The sequence below is a fragment of the Ursus arctos genome, chromosome X, assembly GCF_023065955.2.
Source record: "Ursus arctos isolate Adak ecotype North America chromosome X, UrsArc2.0, whole genome shotgun sequence".
Classification (NCBI taxonomy): domain Eukaryota; kingdom Metazoa; phylum Chordata; class Mammalia; order Carnivora; family Ursidae; genus Ursus; species Ursus arctos.
The window spans coordinates 14,386,669-14,402,448 of NC_079873.1; the positions used below are offsets into that span (position 1 = coordinate 14,386,669).

General features: G+C 42.4%; 1 protein-coding gene and 1 pseudogene across 6 annotated transcripts in view; one reads left to right on the forward strand and one right to left on the reverse strand.

The window, feature by feature from the left end:
• Positions 1-8,493: 8,493 nt before the first annotated feature.
• LOC113242281 (U1 spliceosomal RNA) lies at positions 8,494-8,644 on the reverse strand (annotated as a pseudogene).
• A 3,056-nt stretch (positions 8,645-11,700) lies between these two features.
• Positions 11,701-15,780, forward strand: part of CDKL5 (cyclin dependent kinase like 5) — a 198,691-nt gene continuing 194,611 nt past the window's right edge. For 5 of the 6 annotated variants that reach the window (XR_008958739.1, XM_057310340.1, XM_026480230.4 and 2 more), the window contains exon 1: positions 11,712-11,829. The gene's annotated coding sequence lies outside the window, so the exon portion shown is untranslated. Of the gene's footprint in view, positions 11,830-15,780 lie in introns of all 6 variants that reach the window. The other variant, XM_057310336.1, reaches the window with a different exon arrangement.

The window sequence follows — 15,780 nt, forward strand, 5'->3', positions numbered from 1 at the left end:
GTGCCTGGGTGACTCAGTTGGTTGAACGTCTGCCTTCCACTCAGGTCATGATCCCAGAGTCCTGGGATTGAGTCCCGCATCTGGCTTCCTGCTTAGCAGGGAGTCTGCTTCTCCCTCTGCCTCTCCCCTGGCTTGTGCTCTCTCTCACTCACTCTCTCTCTCAAATAAATAAATAAAAAAATCTTAAAAAAAAATTCATCAGGTGTTTTTCCCAGAGCTACTTTTGAAAGGGAGGAGATAGGAGAATATACAGGGTATTGAATCTGGGATGATGTGGAGCCTGGAAAAGGGAGCAGAAAAGGGAGGGTGGGGCCCCTAACACTAATACAATTCCTTGATCTTACCTGGTGTAAATGCATTCATCGTAGATAAAGTTTCCAAAGGGGAGTGAGATATTGCAACCATTTAATTGACATGTTTCATTAGGTACTCTTTTGCATGGAAGCCAGTGAACAGACAACAAGACACATTGAGATCTCCTATCCACAAAGTCTTGAAGTTTTATCTTTTACATTAGTGAAATTGATTAGTTAGAAAATAAACTTGGGTTTTGTTTTTATCTAGTTAGGCTATGCAATGTTTTCAGGAGTTGATTGCCTTGCTTATAAATCAGTAAAGTAACAGCTTTTTCTTTCTTTTCTCACAATTACTTTTTGATTATGTCCGTGTTTATTAGCAGTTTGGAGGAGAAATAATAAGGAAAACATAGCTTATGATGATTGGCTGCTCCATTTATCTATCCCCACTGTGATAAGTACAGTGTTTTTATATCACAGGCTCTCATTAATCTTTGTTGGATGGATGAACTCAAGCCAACCTGGCCATTTGCTAGCAATTTTCGTGAAAAAAAGGTTTCATATGTGAGAGACTAACAAAATTGGTTTAAGTGAAATAGGTGGATTATTGATAGATGTCAATTGGTTGCAGTCTCTGCCTCCTATTGCTTCATAATAAACTACCCCAGATGCAGTGGCTTCCAATTATTTATTTTGATTATAAATCTCAATTTGAGCAGGGCTTGGTGTGGACTGGTTGTCTCTATTTCAGGCAGCATCAGCTGGGTGGCTCTTCTAGGGCTGGAGGATACACTTCCAAAGGTGACCCACTCACATACATGGTAAGATGAAACCGGGTATTAGTTCCTTTCCATCTCAGTAGGGTGGCTCGGGCTTTCTCACAACAGTGTGGCTGGGTAAAAACAACGAACTCCCCAAAAGAACCAAGCAGAAGCTATATTGCCGTGTGTAACCTGGCCTTGGAAATCACACAGTGTCATTTTCACCACAATTACAAGCCAGCCAAGATTCAAGGGGAGGGGACAGAGACCCCCCACTTCTCTGTGGGAAGAGTGTCAAAGTCGCGTTGTAAGAAGAACATGTGGGATGAGAGGTATCGTTGCGGTCATCTTTGGCAAATACAGTTTGCCATAGGGATTATTTATGATCCTTCTTCATACCCCCAATTTCCCATATTTAAAGATTTTTTTTCTATTTGTCTTTTTTTTTTTTGAGATTTTATTTTTGAGTTATCTCTACACCCAACTTGGGGCTCAAACACAGAACCCTGAGATCAAGAGTTGCACACTCTACCAACTGAGCCAGCCAGGCGCCCCTCTGTTTGTCTTCATGATCTTTTTTTTTTCCCAACTGTCCCCTCTAGACTTGGTAGCTATAATATCCCAGAAGCTAACATTCTTTTTTTTTTTTAAAGTAAGTTCTATGCCCAACATGGGGTTTAAACTCACAACCCTGAGATCAAGAGTCACATGCTCTACCGACTGAGCCAGCCAGGCACCCCTCAGAAGCTAATATTCTTTGAAATAACTTATGAAGGGAAGATTGTTTTTCCCGTACACTAAAGGCATATGCTGAGCAACGTTCTAGGATAGGGATGTATCCAGCTGGGTTTATGCTTCCATATAGTTCTTACTTCTGTCTGGTTTGGAGAAGAGACTAACACACAGGTAGGCATAGCTCTAAATATAAGAAATAAAATAAATGAGAAGATATATATATATATATATATATATATATATATATATATATATATATATATATATATATATATGGCCTGGGGCAGCTTTAAGTCAATTTTTGGAAGGTTCTGTGGCACAGGTGATGGGTGGATTCAGCTGAAAATCCTACAGACATGTAGAATAATAAGTGGTCTCTATTTTGGGGTTATCATGGCAATGCGAGTTAATGATTTATAGGTGTGTGTGTGTGTGTTTGTAACTGGTCCTAGTTAAGCTGGAATACTAAGGCTGGTTAGCAGTGATTTGGTCATAACTTTGAGTGAAATCCTGAATTTGAAATCATAAAGCAACATACATATTTCCATCAAAGGAGCATTTTCCCTGACATTTTTAAAAAAGATTTTATTTATTTTAGAAAGTGAGAGAGAGAGCAAGCGGGGAGAGAAGGAGAGGGAGAGGGACAAGCAGACTCTGCGCCCAGCACGGAGCCCGACTCAGCGTTCGATCTCAGGACCCCGAGATCATGACCTGAGCCAAAAATCAAGAGTCAGACGCCTGATTGACTGAGCCACCGAGGTGCCCCTTCCCTGACATGTTTATCAACATGTTCAAAATACTAAAAGTTGAAAGAATGACACAGTGAACAGCCACATACCCATCACCCAGATTCTACAATTAGCATTTTACTTTAATTGCTTCTTTTTTTTTTTTTTAAAAGATTCTATTTATTTGACAGAGACAGCCAGCGAGAGAGGGAACACAAGCAGGGGGAGTGGGAGAGGAAGAAGCAGGCTCATAGCGGAGGAGCCTGATGTGGGGCTCAATCCCAGAACGCCGGGATCACGCCCTGAGCCGAAGGCAGACGCTTAACGACTGCGCCACCCAGGCGCCCCACTTTAATTGCTTCTTGTCATAGCTATCCATGCATCCATCTCTCTATTCCTCCACAAATCCATCTTTTTTAAAATACATTACAAGGTAACTTACAGTCATCAGCAGACGTATTTTGAGTTCTGTTTAAAAATGTGGACAATTTTCTTATTTCAATCTATCTTGTATTTGACAAATATATAAAATCAGGTGGACTTGATCTTTTGTCATTATATTAAAAATGAAATCTATGAGAATTTAGTAGAGAAGTTGCTGGAGAAACAAACTCTGTAAAGACTGTGCTCTGTGATGCATATTATTTAATGTGCTTCAGATCATATCTTTGCCTTTGCTTCAGAATGTAATAAAAACTTATACATTTTGAACTGAATAATTGTGTCCCTTGATAGCGAAAAGGCTATCATTTTTCATTTTCTTTTCATTGTACCTTTTCATTTCCTTAAGCATGTTGGAAACCATATTGAATTTCTATCTGTAAAGCTGGTCAAAGATTTCTTTTAGAGAAATGAAATCAAGACCTGAGACAATTGTATAGGCAGCCCAGGTTCACTCCACAGTGTCTACACTTTTTATTCCAACCTGCCTCCTCCAAATGGTATAGCTTCAATTTACCTAGCCACTTTCGTGTTTATCCTTCTTTTTTCTTCAGGTAATTGCCTAAATCCTTAATTTTCCTCTATTGTACATCAACAAGGCACAAAATGATGTAGGAATTCGTTGATCTGTTCACTGATTTCATTCCTTCGTTGAGCAAATGCTTTTTGAGCATCAGGTCCTAGGCGTTGGCAAAACAAAATGAATAAGACGTAATGTTTATTTTCAATGCAAAGCCATTAATATGGTATATCGATCAATATAGGTGACAAAACTGGATAATGGAGGCCTTTTGGAAGATTTTTGCCACTTTTCCAAGGACAGCAGCTGTTGCTCTTGACCCAATCTCTGCTTTATGTCACGTAGACACTGAATAAAATTATGCGCAGAAGACCAGTGTTTGCTAATGACTCATTATTGTATCAGAAATTTAAGAGAGTGAGAATTGTATTATGGGTTTGAGAAAAAGCAAGATCAATATGTTTTCCACCGTGCGTGTTTTTATATAACTGGCCCAGAATTCCAAGTTACCTTATAAGAAGTCTGTAAAATTGCATTGAATCAGGTCTGATATTAAAGCTAGGAAATGAAAGGCACAGCCATTTTATTACTTTTTAATACTTAGACTCTATGAACTCATTTGTTTTCTTTACAAATTAAATGCCGTGTGTTTTTACTTTTTCTACTTTTAATTAAAATCTTGAGATAAATAGTATATACTATATATTACATCTCAGTCTATCTGCATATATTCAAGGAAAGGGCATTTTTTTGTTTATTTATTTCAGAGAGAGAGCAAGTGAGAGAAAGAGCACGAATGGGGCTGGGGCAGAGGGAGAGACAGACTCCCTGCTGAGCAGGGAGCCCGCTCTGGGACTCCATCCCACGACCCTGGGATCATGACCTGAGCCGAAGGCAGAAGCTTAACCAACTAAGCCACGCAGGCACCCCGTGGTCATTTTAAACTTTCAAAACTTTTCGCGTGAAGGCTATTAGTAAGGTGCAAGTAGGCAAAGGACGAAAATGAGGTGGACAACAGTGCTGCCTCTCTCGTGTTCCTTCATGCACATCCTTACATTCAATTCCCATGAGAAGATAGTAACTTTGCCTTGATGTCTTTGAAAGGCAAGAAAAAGTTGTTCCTGCAGAGCTGCTGTGGGAGTAAACGAGATAGTGTAAGGAAAGTTCCTGGCAGATAGCCCCGTTAAGTAAATGGTTTCTACTGCTTAGAGGGTGGAGCTTAGCTTCTGGAGTCAGTCGTCTGGTCTGCATATTGGGTCCACTGCTTACTGACTGAGGAAGCTTGGCCAAGTTATTAAAACCTTGCCTATAAAATGGAGATAGGATCCACTTGCATGAGTTACCCATTGCTGTGTAACAAATTACCCAAACACTTACTGGTGTTAAACATACACATTTGTTATTGCATAGTTTCTGTGGGTCAGGGATTCAGGAGTGTCCCCACAACACGTGGGGCTTTCCCCATAGTGAGTGATCCAAGAGAACAAGGAAGAAGCTGCAAAACCTTTTATGACTTGGTCTCAGGTCATGACCCTCTATGACTGTCACTTCTGCCGTATTTTATTTGTTAGGAGTGACTAAGTATAGTCCACACACAAAGGGAGGGGAATTTAGCTTTATGTTTTGGGACGGGGGAGTAGGGGGAAAAGTTTGTGAGGATATCTTAAAACCACTACATGACTTCATATGTATATTGTGAGGATTAAATGAGATAATCCATGTCAAATGCTCAGCACAATGCCTGGCACAAAGTAAGCACTCAAAAATGTTGATTAATATTCTTTTTTTTTTTTTTTTGAGAGAGAGAGAGAGAGAGAGAGTGGACGAGCCGGGAGGCAGGGGAAGAAAGAGAATCCCAAGCCGGCTCCACACTCAGCATGGAGCCCAGCATGAGGCTCAATCCCAAACCCCGAGATCATGACCCAAGTTGAAATCAAGAGTCGGACACCCAACTAACTGAGCCACCCAGGTGCTCCTGATTAATATCATTTCTAAAGGAAGATGAATAGACTGCTGTTAAACTAGGGATATATGGTCTCAACTGGATTAAGACATTAACATAAGAAAAACTAACTTCCTGGGGCGCCTGGGTAGTGCAGTCGTTAAGCATCTGCCTTTGGCTCAGGGCGTGATCCTGGCGTTCAGGGATCGAGCCCCACATTGGGCTTCTCTGCTGGGAGCCTACTTCTTCCTCTCCCACTCCCCCTGCTTGTGTTCCCTCTCTCGCTGGCTGTTTCTCTGTCACATAAATAAATTAAAAATAAATCTTTATTAAAAAAAAAAAGAAAAACTAACTTCCTGATATTTAAAAGTTGTGTAGAATTATGGATGTTCAACAGAAAGAGGTATCTGAGGCAACAAGTGTTTCTGACATACTCCTCTGGCTTTAAGTCTCTTTCATAATTTTGTGCATTGTGTTGGGGAGGAAGGGGAACTGGATGTTGGAAACTGCCTTTATACCTAAAATCATCAGGTTTGGAATGTATAAAACTATTAAATTATTTAGGCCAGATGGAAAGATGCTAGAATTATTCTTCGTTGTGTGTCCGAATGCTCACTATTTTCCTGTTGCTATCTATAAAATCAGCTGGCTTGTTTTTTACAAAGCCAAAGACGGTGCATCTCCATTATCTTATTAGATAATTCTCTTGAAATAAAAAGGCCTTCTATGTCAGTGACAACATCTATTAGCACTGCCACACTCTAGCTCGCCGGATAGCGCTGATCTCAGATGATCTGGGCAGACTAGACTAAGGATGACCAAGGAATCCATAGCCACCCTAGGGGATTGAAAATGGAGTGGGGAAGGTGGTTTGGGGGAGGCTTCTAGATGTAACTGTTATCTCAGGGGATCCTCAAAGTAGCCAAGTTTCAGGAGCTTCTTCCTCGAAGGTTGAAATCTTTCCAAGAAGATCTCTCATCAAATGTGGAGAGCCCATGTTATTCTCCCTATTTCTGCTACTAGCCTGTGGTTGGAGAGCATTCTTAAGATGACTACAATTCTGAAAGATATGTTCTGTAAAATGGGCATAATAGTGGGTTCAGTAGCGCAGCTGAGCGGTACAATGGGCATAATAATGCTCTTGGCTGGAGGACATACCATCGTTACCCCGGCTGTGTCTCCGTGGCACTTACTTCCACTTGCGCAAGGGCACTTATTGTGATCACTTAGGGTTCTCTTCCCAAAGGTTTTTTCCCAGGCTGAGGGAGCACACTCTGCCTGTACATAAGGAGAACTAGAAATGCTGGGGAGTTAATGCCTGGAAGAGCTTTCAACATGGTGGAGAAACACCCCAGCTTCCTGGGAGGGGAGAAGGTACTACATCGTCTCCCAGCGGTCCTCAGCAAATCCTGCTGAGCTCCAGTTGCCCACAGCAGCAAGTGGCTTGCTAACACACCTATTACTGGCTTCCTTCTCTTCCCTGTCTCACTAGCCCACTCGTTTTCTGATGTTTCTTGGGATTGACTCTCAAATAACACTACTCTCACATCATTGTCTCAGGGTCTGCTTTTGGGGAAACCCAAACTAAGACATCACTTATCGAGTCAATGTGAGGTTTAAAAGAGATAATGTGGGACACCTGGGTGGCTCAGTTGTTAAGCGTCTGCCTTCGGCCCAGGGCGTGATCCCTGCGTTCTGGGATCGAGCCCCGCATCAGGCTCCTCCTCTGGGAGCCTGCTTCTTCTTCTCCCACTCCCTCTGCCTGTGTTCCCTCTGTCGCTGACTGTCTCTCTGTCAAATAAATAAATAACATCTTAAAAAAAATAATAAAAGAGATAATGTATGCATAATGCCTGGTGTATAATAATAGCAGTTAGCGTTTATTGATTACTTTCTTTGTGCCAAAACTGCTTTAAGCATCTTACATGCATTAACTCACTCATCTAACCCTACATTAATCTTCATAACAACTCATTATTATTCCCCTACTCCAGATGAGGAGATCAAGACACAGAGAGAGTACCTTCAAGATCACATACTATTCGAACCAGTGAAACCGTTATTCAGTTCCAGGCAGTAAATATGGAAACATTCTTTCAAGATGCTGGCGTGGTTCTTTTGAGTTACTGGAACTGCACTTCCAGGACCCTGGGATCACGACCTGAGCTGAAGGCAGACACTGAACCGACTGAGCCACCCAGATGCCCCATGGTGAGAACTATTATTATCATCATCTTCCCGTTTTATAGAGGAAGAAACTGAGTCACAGAGAAGTTGAACAATTTGCCCAAGGACACAACTAGACCTGGCATTTAAATGCAGGCAATCTGGTTCCCAGGCCTATGGTTTTAGCCACTAAACTGCACTGCCTTGCCAACCGTCCACTTTCATATGGTATTCTATTCTGATGTGGTTTTCCCTCTTGGGTCTTTTGAGGCTGACATTTCTGTTCTTTCCACACTGTTTGTGGTTAAACTTACTGCCTGGAGGATAAGGATAGAGGTTTTAATAGTTTAAAATGAGGTACTGGACTCGCATTTCTAAAATGACATTTTCCCAAATGGCATGAACTTTAAATGAAAACATGTAGGATCTGACAGTCTGATTTAAGCTCTGAGAAGAGCCAAGGAATAACTAATGCTCACCTCTTCCTACAAACACTACAAATTTACACACTGGGGCTCCTGGGGGGCTCAGTTGGTTAAGCGTCTGCCTTTGGCTTGGGTCATGATCCCAGGGTCCTGGAATCGAGCCGCACATTGGGCTCCCTGCTCAGTGGGGAGCCTGCTTCTCCCTCTCCCACTCTCCCTGCTTGTGTGCTCACTCTCTCTCTCTGTCAAAATAAATAAATAAAATTTTTAAAAAAAATGTACACATTGATTTGATTCTTAAGCTTTTCTCCTAGATCTTTTTATGTATTTATTTTTAATTTTTTTTATTATGTTCTGTTAGCCACTGTATAGTACATAATTAGTTTTTGACGTTTTCTCCTAGATCTTGATTGCATTATGAGATCTAAGCCCAACGGGCATTTCATATATGCTTCCTGTCACATCCCCCCCTCCCACACACCGGGAACACAGTCCCTCACCAACAGAAGTGGTCGAGTTTCCCACGTTTGGGGAAGTCACTGGACTCAGAATGACCTGAGTGCAGTGGACGAGACTCACCCTGAGAGAACCACCCTCCAGATCATGGTATCTTTCCTGCCAGGTAAGTATCATCATAAATGCTTTTTGACAATGATTAGAAGGCTTGTTTAGTCTTCCAGACCTGTCCAACATGTATCCAGGATAAAAATGTCTTACATCTTGATGGCCACTTATTCATTTATTATTGAGACCCGTGATGAGTAGCACACATGGGCTCTATAGTGGGACACTTTTGAGGCATCTAACAGAAACTTTGATTCAAACTGTCTCAAATGCAAGGCAAAGGCAGAATTTGTTCAATTAAGCAACTCGGTTTTGTCATCAAGAACCCAGGTTTTTTGTTTCTTTTTTCTATTTTTCAACTCTGCCTTACGCAGTGTACAGACTTTGACCAAAGTTTGATTTTCCTCTAGTCACAAAATGGCTGCCAGAGGCAACTCAGGTACTGGCTTCCTTGTTCATCCAGTAGGGTAGAAGGGAAAACCTTTCCCTCAAATCATAGGATGTTAAGTCCTTTTCTTTAGCCTAACTGGGCCTTAGTCATTGATTGACTAAGACCAATAAGCACCCACCACCCTGGAAGTGTGGATATCTGAACACAGTTGGGGTTCTATTAGAAGGGGGATGGAACAAATAGATGCTGGAGAACCTCTGAAGCTATTGCTTCATCTGGAAAAAAGGTGACCTAACAAGATATTTCAGAAAATCGTGAGCCTCAGAGATAATATATGTAGGGTTGCCAGATTTAGCAAATAAAAACACAGGATTCCCAGTTAAATTTGAATTTCAGATAAAAAGCAAAAAAATTTTTAGTATAAGTATGTGCACCTCTTTCTACAAACACTACACAAGGACACATTGATTTGGTTCTTTTTTGTTTTTTCACATCAATTTGGTTCTTAAGCTTTTCTCCCAGATCCTGATTTTCTTACGAGGTCTGGGCCTAGAGGGGCAATTAAAAAATGTTTTTTTGGACAATGATTAGAAAGCTTATTTAGTTTTCTACCCTTGTCCCACATGTATCCAGGATAAAAATACATACTTACACTAAAAAATCACTTGCTGCTTATCTGAAATTCAAATTTAACAGGCCTCCTGTATTTTATCTGGCAGCTCTAAATGTATGTAAAATTCTTGGCACATAGCAGGCATTCATTCAGTGGTTAAGTATTAGTGTTCTTTCTACATAAGAAAAGAGCTCAGTTAAATGGCAGGGTGGTACTTTTTAACTCTTACTGACCTAGAAAATATATGCTTTTGATCAATATTGCAATGAACGGAACTGGATGTGGTTCTAAGAAACCATTCACCAACTCCTCAAAACCAGATCAAAGTAAATGCCTCTAAGTGGAAGGTCATGGTTATATATATGGGGTGGCACATTATAAAACATCTAATATTACTACTTAAAACAAAATTGGACCTATATCAATGAATATTCAGTTATTGGTTTTTCTCAGTCTGTACAGATTAACCATTCTTCATTTGATTCAGAAGTAATGCTGCTGCAATTCCTGGCACGAAGGTGCTCACACACAGGGATGAAAATGGCATGATTGGCTCAGGAATTCTGGCTCCACGTGGGTGAAGCTCTAGGTCACAGCACTGTTATTTTGCATCTGGAGGAGGCAGGAGAGTCTGCAAAGATCTGCTGTTGGCTCTGACTCCATTTTCCCTCACTGCTAATTCACTGTTCCTACCTGAAAAATTTTCTAATATGCTTCCTGAAAAGCTGAAGAGAAAGCAGGCACCTTCATTTCCTCATCAAATATTCACCATGCTATGAAAAAGAAAACCCTAGTGGCTTGGCATCAAGTGGCCAAACCCAGCATGTTGTTACATATTGTTACCAGATTCACAACAGGAATAGATTAAGTGGATTTAATCCAAGATATCTATTTCCGATTGCTGTACAGTACTGCTTATTTCTCATTTGGTGGCTGCTATGACCTCACAGACTGCTTTTCTGTGCTTTTCCTAAACCAGAAAAAACAAACAAACCCATTTTTCCTCTTTGCTTTAAGTGGAAATTATTATGCAGCTTTACATAGATTTGTCCACAATGCCTTTAAACAAGATTATTATTTTCCTTAATTTTCAAAAAGTGGCATTGGAAATGTATCTCCTTCCATTTCATCACCTCCTCATCCTCATTGGAAACCTGATCCTTGGTAGGGATTAAGATCTTTACATTTCTACTGGTCGGGGGTGGTGGTGGGGGAATGACTTCATTGCCAGCTGGGGAATCTTGTGTGGCAGAGCATTGGACCTAAGCAGAGCTGTGGGTTGATGCCTCTGCTGCAACAGCCTTTTGCATGCATCCAGCTGCTGTGCAAGGAATACTCAGGCTACTAGTTCTTTGCTCCTAATTCACCCAAGGGATCGCAGGCTGATGGATGAGTGCGTGAATGCGTGTATATGTGCGTGTGTGTGTGCACGCACAGCTGCAACAGTTGGGCAACAGCTGCAATGGACTTCGATATCATTTTTACCAAAGACAGAGATAAACCGTTCTCCATCGTTTATTTCCAAGTAGTGCCTCGACTCCCGCCCCGAATGTGTTCTCCCCGCTCTTCCACGACCCCCCGCCCCCCCGCACGTGACCCTCTGGAGGGAGGCCAGGATAGCTGCGCTGCAGGCAGGATTCCCCCTTTTTTTTTCTTCCCCGCAGTGAGAGGCGGATTCCCGGGCCTCTTCGGCCCTCCACCCCCGCAGCCGCCCCTTTCTTAGTCACGATCTTCCCCGCCCCTCCCCCCTCCCCCCGCCCTCCTCCCCCTAACCCCCTCCCCTCGACCGCTCAAGGCTCGGGCCCCGCCCCTCCCAGCCACCCAGCCCAGGTTGCTAGGGCCTGGCTGGGCAACCAAACCTGGCCCGCGAGGGGATGCGGCGCGCGCGTGCGCGCGCAGGCGAGTTTATACAGGGAACGAACCTTCTTAGACTTTTGGGGCCCGAGCACGAGCGGCGCGGGCGGGGCGCGCGGGCCCGAGCTCGAGGACGAGCGCTCTTTCCGCATTGGTTTCTATCAGAAGTGGGCGGGGCGGAGGCGGGACCTGGCGGGGTCTTCGAAGCTTCTTTATTGGCCCGAACGGGACGGCCGGGGCGGGCTAGTTAGCAAATTAGGCTGCGCGTTCGCCTTTGCGAGAGGGCGGGGCCGGAGGTTTTCATTAGTTGTCCCTGCCACTGGGAAAGGTAAATCGGAGACGGCGGCCTCAGGAGCTGTGGGGTCCCCGGCTGGAGGTGGGGGACTTGGCTAGGTGAGTAGTTGCGCCGCTACCCGCCCGTCAGGCCTTCCTGCCCCCACGTCGGTTTCGCGCCACCCAGCTTCTCCTGAGAGAGGGGACCCACCCGGTCCCCTCGGGCAGACGTGAGAAGGGGCGGCGGCGCAGGTCCCCCCAGAACAGGGCGACGCGGCGAGAGTGCCCCAGCCTGGAGTGGCCCCTCCTCAGCGCCCCATTGCGCCACTGGAAGGGTTTCCCCGGCGAGAGGTTGGGGCTGTATTTTGGGGCGTGGGGAGACTGGAGGATATGAGGAGGGGCTGCAGGTCGAGGCAGCCCGGCGGGGCTACCCTCAGCAGCGGGTCTGCGGCGTCCCCGCCCCGCCGCCCCCGCGGCGCGAGCTCCCCCGGGCTTGCGGCGAGGGAAGCCCCTTCCCGCCGGCGCCGAGGAGGAGCCTGTGCGCCGGAGCCCCCAGCCCGAGTTCCGAGGGAGCGCGGGACCCGCCGGGGGCTGCGAGCCGGAGCCGGAACCCCGGCCCTGCTGACTGACCTTGGCTGCCCGCGAGGGTGGGCGAACGACCGACCGTCCGCCCCGCATCTCTTCCAGCCTTCTCCCAACAAGTTTCAGGCGTTGCTATGAAGTTCACGACGGGCATAGTGGGGAGAAGCAGAAATTGGCTCCTTCCCAGACCTTCGTACCCTTTGGACCCTCACAGAAATTTAATCCTGGGGTTTGGAACCATTTCCAAACGAACAGGTCCTGCTCGCATTGACACGTTTTATGCCCACGTTGAGGGGAAAAAATAACCTGAACGTATTTCTGTGTAAAGGCAGATCTTGCTTGAGGGTTTTTTTTTTTTTTCTTTTCTTTCTTCGCTTCACTTGAGTGTTAAAGCACTGATGCCTGAATAAGAAAAGCCTGACCTTAGTATCTCCACAGTGAGATCAGACGGATGTTGAGATATTTAAGTAGTTGCAGATCAGTGTTCTGTTAACACAATCTATTTTAATTGGCTGAAATTTAGGCTGATTTTAGAAAGTATTGCAGACACAGAATAATTTCCTCCCGTGAATCTGAATTAGGTTTGTTTGGACGTAATGGTTATGTAGTTAATGTAAGAGATTACACAAATTAATTTGTCTGAGAGCTTTTGATTGAAACGGGAGACGTAAATATGTATAGAATAGGATTATCGTTTTAGGTAACATTTCCAGCTTGCTCCTTTCTTGCTGTTGGGTTACAAAAAAGGCATCTTTACGGAGGCTATTCGGAATTATACGTGAATGACATTTAGATGTAAATTTGTTTTTAATTTAAGTGTTTTAAAATATTTTATTCGTAAAATGTGAAGAACCTAATGTTTACTTGTGTGTTTAGTGTTGAAGGGGGGGTAGTATAATCTCATATTTAGCAACCCGATTAGGGTTCACTAATAATTCATTTTTTAAAAAGGTGTGCGTCTTTTTGAGAACATGGTACTTGAATACCTTAGCAATTCTTTTAATTTCTTTATTAAAAGTACTATTTTAGGTTTGAGCATTTTTGGCGTTCACACTGGAACAGGAGTAAGGAAGCCTGCAGCAGTATTACCAGTTTGACACCACCAGTGGGTGTTTCTGTTGACAAATGCAGAGAAGAGAACATTTGGGAAGGAAATCTTTTTTTCGGGGTGGGGGGGTGAGGGGTTGGGTGGGGGGGGGGGAAGGAGCCAGAAGAAAGAAGCTGCAGAACTAAAGCTGCCAGCACAGTGTATGCTGAGCATTTCACAAGTACAAGGAAACCTAATTAGGATGAAAAAAAAATCAGTTTGGCTGTATTAAATAATAGAATTCCAAAAGAGGCATGCTAAATAAAGTTAATCATTCCAAGTGTGTTAAATAATCTACCGTTTCAGAGGAGTTTGGAGGGTCTTCAACTGGAGTGTCAAATCTTTTTAAATTGTCTTCCCTTTTAAACATAATGCAGTGATTAATTTGATGTATGTGCGTATATATATATGCCTTGTATTCTAGTTTTGCTGATTTAGCATGTTCCTAAGACTAATTTTTTTGAAAACAAAACTTGATATATTAAAAAATATTAGAAATAAATATTCTCTCTCCAGAGAGGATTTTTTTTTTCCTGGTCAGATTTATAATTTAGTCATGATTTAGGGGCTTGTGGAAGGGTTTTTTTACCCCTTATTTCAGGTTTTTGATTTTTACTGATGCAAGTTCCCTGGACTAAATGTGCCATTATCTCCATTGTAATTTTCTTGCAGTCATTGAAATCGGAGTGTGGTATCTACAGTATTCCCCAGGGTTTTAGAAGAAAAGGCTCCCATTGAGGGAAATTGCAGGGCCATCTTGCATAGATGAGTAATAGAAGGTTGACTGATTGCGAATCAGTTGTATTCTGTTCCAAATATGCTGCATGGGGTTAAGGCACTCATTTAATGAAAACCAGATTTTACATGGTATTTCTACTTTGGAGGTGCAGTATTATTCCATTACAAACTAAAATACAGAGGTGGAGAAATTCCTTCAAGTATGCCCCCCCCCGCCTTATTTCACCACTGTGTCCAAGAATCTGTGAGAGACTCTCTTTCAACAATAGTTGCATTGTTGGAAATGACAGTGGCTTCTGTTGCAGAAATTTAGCCTTTCATTATGATTTGTGTTTCAATTTACTTTGTGATAGAAAATTCAGCTATATCTAAGAATATGGCTGTAGGAAATTTGTAAGGAAGTGAACCAAGAAAATAAACCTCTTCAGCGTGTCTGTTAAAAGTTCACCTTTTTTCCCCTTCCATTTTGATAACTTTGGTGGTTATCTCTTTTATTTCTTCTAGGTTTTAGAAGGTATGTTAGTATAGTACTTTATTTTTGGCACTAAATGTGGGGATAAGACTTTTTCATGTGATAAATTGATACCAAATAATAAGGCATTTAGAAGAAACCGCCCACATACACAGACCGAAAATGTGAGGGAAATCTTTTAGATAACCCTTAACTTAGGGAATAGCAAAATTTTAAGTATTAAGTTGTTTTCTGCATAGTAAAAGGCTGTTTACTCAGAATTTGATAGTTTTAGATTCCAAAGGTTGTTTTATTTGTTTGTTTTTGTTTGCAACATCAAATTCCTTGGTAGAGGAGGAGATAGAATCTCAAAGGTTCTTTATCATCTTATGTTGTCAATTGGGTTACATATTTCAACTTACGAAAATGCTGCAATTAAAAGACTAAATTTAAACTTTCTGTTTGGGAAGGTTTTCCAATTTACTTTTAATCTTTAAACTCAACATTAGAAATCTTTTGTTGACAATGCATCACTTTCGTGTTTGGATTTAAATTCTTGATAGTTTCCAGAACGTTTCCTTCATATAGAGCAGCGCATGGATGACTAGATTACTCAAAGGTTTGGCTTCATTTCTCATTCAGGTTTGTACATTTATTTCATAATACTGGGATATGAAGTTGGATGCAATTCTGTCACTGGGTATGAAAGCTGAGTGAGGACTTTCTACGTAAAGAGCCTGATAACATTTAGACAATTAAGATTTGGGAATTAACAGAAAATTACTTACTAGGTTAAAAGGATCTACCCCATTCAGCTCTTTGAAATTGATTGTCAACATTTTGAATTAAGCTCTCAGAAACATTTGTGTTGGAAACAGTTCTAATTAAGGTCATGTTTTGGGAGTGGTCTCTCTTTTGGGTAGTCTTTATAATAATTAAATTATAACGTACTATTTATTGAGCCTTACTGAAGACCAGATACTATAGTAAATAATTCATTTGCATGGATAGATGGGTGTATGTGTGTTCTCACAACACTTGTGTGAGGTAGATGTTTTCCTTATTTTCCTCTACACTTGGTCAAATGGGCTCAGAGAGAGAAAATAGTTTGCTCGGATTACCCTGCTAGGCTGTAGCAGAGGCAAAACTTTCATCTAAACTGGTCTGACTTGAACCTATGTTCTTCAAGACCATGCTCTCTGCTTCTCTTTAG